Consider the following 5590-nt stretch of genomic DNA (forward strand, 5'->3'; position numbering starts at 1 on the left):
GCCTGCCTCTGCCTCCCAAGTGCTGGGATTAAAGGAGTGCACCACCACGCCTGGCAAAGATTTTATTCTTAATTATCTGGGGAGCAGGGATTTGTGCACACAAGTAGAGACCAGAGCAGGGCATTGGCAGGTAGCTATGCACAGCCTGGCATAGACAATGGGAGCTGAGTTCGGGCCCTCTGTAAGAGTAACACAGTCTGAATTGATAAGCCCCGATGCATCTCTTCTAGTCACCCTATCTATATATAGCTTCAGTCCCTTCATTCTCTACATGGTTTTATGCCGAGCCTTACCACAGCCCCCATCATCATGGTGAGAGGTGGCTATGGACAGAAAGAAAGGAAGCCAAATGTTCTCCTTAGCAAGTCTGATAAGGGTTGAGCAAGATGATTTGCAAAAAGAAAAAAAAGTTCCCGGGGTGTGAGCGAAGAAAAAAACCGTGATAGGATTGAAGGTAGGTAGGTGACTAACGGTTCCAGGCTCAAGCTAAGGGTTCTTTTTTGAGGGTGGTAGTACTTGGATTGAACTCAAGTCATGGGTAGAGCCATACTCAACTCCACTACACTCCCAGTTCCCAATGGATTTTGGATATTTTGAGACAGGACTGGTATTGCTGTCTATCCAGACAGGCCTTGAATTTGCAAACCTACCACTTCAGCCTGCTGGAAGCTAGGCTTCCAGGCCCTTGCCAGTGTACCTGGATTACAGCTGCCTTGGTTTTGAGACTGGATCTCACCTGCCTAGGCTGGCTTCAGACACACTCTGTTGACTAGGATGTCCTTCAGCTCTTGCTCCACCTTGCCTGGCCCCTGGCTGTCCAGGGCTGGGATTACAGGTGTGTACAGACCTGGGATCTGGTCACAACTATCAGAAAGACTGTCAAGATCCAGACCCAGGAAGTTGCAGCTCGAACTCTTCAAGAGTTGCTCCCCCCAACGCCCCTAACCCCTCTACATCAGAATGCAGTCTGCACTCTGGTCTGGGGGTGCAAGGTTTGTCTCTCTTTGCCTGATGACCTCTCTCACTTACTCTTCGAGCATCTATGGCTGAATGTTTGTTTGTTTGTTTGTTTGTTTTTATGTATATGAGTGATCTGTCTTCACACACACCCAGAAGATGGAATCAGATCCCGTTACAGATGGTTTTGAACCACCATGTGGTTGCTAGGAATTGAGCTTAGGACCTCTGGGAGAGCAGTCAGTGCTGTTAACCAATAGACCATCTCTCAAGCCTTTTTTTTTTAAAGATTTATTTATTTATTATATGTAAGTACACTGTAGTTGTTCTCAGGTACTTCAGAAGAGGGAGTCAGATCTTGTTACAGATTATTGTGAGCTACCATGTGGTTGGAAGGATTTGAACTCAGGACCTTCAGAAGAGCAGTTGATGCTCTTAACCACTGAGCCATCTCACCAGCCTCTCAAGCCCCCCTCCTTTTTTAAAAACATTTATTTATTTATTTTATGTAAGTACACTGTAGCTGTCTTCAGACACTCCAGAAGAGGGAGTCAGATCTCGTTAAGGATGGTTGTGAGCCACCATGTGGTTGCTGGGATTTGAACTCTGCACCTTTGGAAGAGCAGTTGGGTGCTCTTACCTGCTGAGCCATCTCACCAGCCCCAAGCCCCTTTTAAAAACCATTTTATTTTATGTATGGGTGCTTGCTTGCTTGCACATATGTCTGTGCACCAGAAGCATGTAATGACCACATAGATGCTCATAAAAGCCAGAAGGGATTTCAGATGCCCTGGAACTGGAGTTACAAACAGCTGTGAGCTACCAGGTGGATGCTAGGAATTGAACTCAGGTCCTTTGGAAGAACATCCAGTGCTCTTAACCACTGTGTCATCTCTCCAGTCCCTGAGCTTCCATCTTTACCCTGGCAGGACTGGGGCTGGAATGGTGATGCAGGTCAAGTGTATCAGCTACTTTCTGTTGCTGTGATAAAATACTATATGACCAAGAGTACCTTATAGAAGAAAGGATTTTTATCTTGGCTTATGGTTCCAGAGGGATAAGAGACCATCATTAAGGGTACGTGGTAGACAGCCAGAACAAGAAGTTTAAGAAATCACACTTTCAACTGAAAAAGAAAGGGAACAGCTTGAAAGTTGGGACGGGCTACAGACATTCAAAGCTCACCTCCTTGATGTACTTCCTCCCATAGCAGAGACAGATAGCAAGGCTGCCCCGCCTCCCCAGACAGTGCAGCTCGGGCCAAAGCTTGTGGATGACATCATTCAGGTGGTCCAGGTGGTCACTCTGCCACCGAGCTATACAATCAGCTCTAACGTTTTCTTTCTCTGCACCAGGTGACCAGCTTTCTAGTGACACCTTCTTCCATTGCCTCTGACAGAGCTTTTCTGTTTTAAACTGCCTAGCATCTTTCTCAGGCCCCTCAGTGCTCACATTTGCCTACCTGTCTGTGTCTGATGCCCTGGGGGACAAGGACTGTGTCTTCCTAATTTGTATATTCTGGGTGCTTCATAACACTTGATTTCTTAGGGTGTGTGTGTGTGTGTGTGCAAGCAATGAGCTGGGTGGTGGTGCACGCCTTTAATCCCAGGATTTGGGAGGCAGAAGCAAGTGGATCTCTAAATTTGAGGCCGGCCTGGCCTACTGAGTGAGTTCTAGGGCAATCAAGGCTACACAGAGAAACCCTGACTTGAAAAAAACAAAACAAAACAAACAAACAATGATGAATAAATGAAGTTAGGCAGAATAAAGGCTAGAAGTCTGCTGAACATACAGACCTTTGCTTTGGGGTCAGAAGGAAGCCTCTACAAAATCCAGATTTCCCCCTGACTTGCTGTGTGACCTTGAGCAAGTCGTTTGACCTCTCTTAACTCCAGCTTCCTCAGGGTAAAATGAAGTGCATGTATTTCAGCAAGTCATCAGCACCATTCTAGGTTTTCTATGACCTACAAACTTTGTAACATCTGAGCTGGGTGACCTCGGGCATGGAAATTAACTCCTCTGAACTTTAAAACACTAGTCACCTGATAGACTACAAGACCCTGTGATCTGGATTCTGCTCATTCTCTGCTTTAATTCTATTTTAGGGTCTCCCTATGTAGCCTAAAACTTTCCATTCTCCTGTCTCCATAGTCTTTTTGTTGTTGTTGTTGTTGTTGTTGTTTTTCGAGACAGGGTTTCTCTGTGTAGTCCTGGCTGTCCTGGAACTCACTCTGTAGACCAAGCTGGCCTCGAACTCAGAAATCCGCCTGCCTCTGCCTCCCGAGTGCTGGGATTAAAGGCATGCGCCACCACTGCCTGGCTTTCTTTCTTTTCTTTTCTTTCTTTTCTTTTCTTTTCTTTTCTTTTTTTTTTTTTTTTTTGTGGCTATGCATGTTGGTGGGTTTGGTTTGGTTTGGTATTTTGTTGATGTTGCTGTCTTGTTTATTTGAGCTAGGATATCAGTATGCAGCCCAGCCCAGCCTAGACTCAGACTTGCCTCAGACTCAGACTCAGATTTTCTGCCTCAGCCTCTCAAATTCTTGGTTCACAGGGATGCCATGAGGAATGGAGGGAGCCTTGAATGAATGTGTAAAGAATAAGTGGAGCCCTGAGTGAATGTGTTCTGTTGATGTGGGCACACTATGTCAAAGACCCAGTGCTTCAGGCTTATGGGAATGGCATCATAGCAACACTGAGCAGTGGAGACAAATGGATCCTCAAAGTCTGTTAGCCAACCTGGGGCCAAGGCTACCTTCCAGTTCAGTGACAGATCCTGTCTCAAGGCAATAATGTGGAGAGCAATAGAGAAAGACACATAAAGTCGTGGGCATGCACAACTGCATATTCATGTACATGCATCACACAGACATGTAATGATTTTAGAGGGTGTGTGTGAGTGTTTCTGGGATGTATGGATACTGGACATTGGAGGGTTTTTTGCTTAGTATTGGTGAGGACCCCCCCCCCCAAACACACACACACACAGAGGAAGAGGGGAGAAAAACCCCCTTTGAGTTTTTTCGCTCCTTATCTGTCAAATAGGATTGAAAGCCTTTGAAATCTTCAACCCACAGGTCCTGTGCTGTGTCTTAGTTTGCTTCCCATTGCTGTGATAAAAACCATGATCGACAGCCACTTGAGGAATAAAGGGTTAATTTGGCTTGTATGTCTCCACCTCAGTCCACCTTTGAGGGAAGTCAAGTCAGGAACCCAAACAGGGCAGGGCTGGAAGGCAGGAACTAAGGCAGAGGGTGTGGAGAATCTCTGCTTCTGGCTTGGCTCCTGCCTTCTGATTTGCCCAGGAGTGTGTGGTTTGTCTCTCTCTCTCTCTCTCTCTTTCTTTTGTGTGTTTTCATGTTTGCTTTTGCTTTTGAATTTAAGACAGGGTTTTTCTATGGAGCTTTGGTAGTCCTGAAACTCACTATGCAGGCCAAGCTGGTCTTGAACTTTTTATTTGTTCAGTGGCTTCACTGATAATTGCCCCTCACAAAGACATAATGAAAACTGGGTGGTAGCGTCCATGCCTTGGGAGGCAGAGGCAAGTAGGTTTCCAAGTTCAAGGTCAACCTTGTCTATAGAATGAGTTTCAGGACGTGGGGGTGGGTGGGGGATACATAGAGAAATCCTATCTTGGAAAGAAACAAAACAAAAGAAGACCACACTTAATGAAGATGGTAGGATATAGGTTACTGCACACATGAGGCACTCAGCACAGAGTCTCGGGTATGATATGAGTTTACAGGACAAGCAGCTCATTCTCTCATAGGCTCAGCCACACAGTGGGGCGTCAGCTAAAGCGAGGACTGGCTCTTCTGCATGAGCTTGTGATGGATGGCCCAGTGTGAGCTAAGTTGGCATTCCCGCTGTTGAGGAGGAGAGAGACTGCCATGATCATGACTTGTAGCACCATGATGACAGTGTTGGCAGAGAAGCCATGCTTAGATATGAGGAAAAGAAAGGGGTGATTATATCCTCTTACGTGACACCGCCCTCCTCCCCTTCATTTCTTATCAGGCCGAGCAGACTTGTGGGGAGTTGGAGTGTGAAGTGTGACGCCCTGGATTCTATTCCTGGCACTGAGAGGGAAGTGAGGAAGGGAGAGACAGAAAAGGAAAGGGACAGGCTGTGAATTTCTGTACTTGTGTGTAACCCTAGACTTGGGATGCTGAGGCCAGGGGATTTCAAGTTGCAGCCCAGTCTGAGCTACCTGTTGAGACCTGTCTTAAATTAAATTAAATTAGAGAGGGAGAGAAGTAAAGAAAGCAATGTAAACTTTTCTCACTCTCATCCTCCATGAATATGTCCAACTGATTTCCAAATCCTGTCTATCCTTTATATAAATGTGTCTCTTTTTCCTCAATGAGGAATTTAATAGTTTCAAAAAAACTAAATGCATCTGGTTGTAGTGTCTTGCACCTGTAATCTTATCACTGGGAAGGCTGAGGCAGGGGATTGCCCAAAATTTGAGGCCAGCCTAGGATACATAGTGAATACCAGACTAGCTGAGGCTACATAGCAACACTGTCTCAAAAAATAAATAAATTAATTAATTAAATAAAATAAATAAAAATAAAAATCGGCCGGGCATGGTGGCACACGCCTTTAATTCCAGCACTTGGGAGGCAGAGGCAGG

This window comes from Mus pahari, chromosome 1, assembly GCF_900095145.1.
Source record: "Mus pahari chromosome 1, PAHARI_EIJ_v1.1, whole genome shotgun sequence".
NCBI lineage: Eukaryota > Metazoa > Chordata > Mammalia > Rodentia > Muridae > Mus > Mus pahari.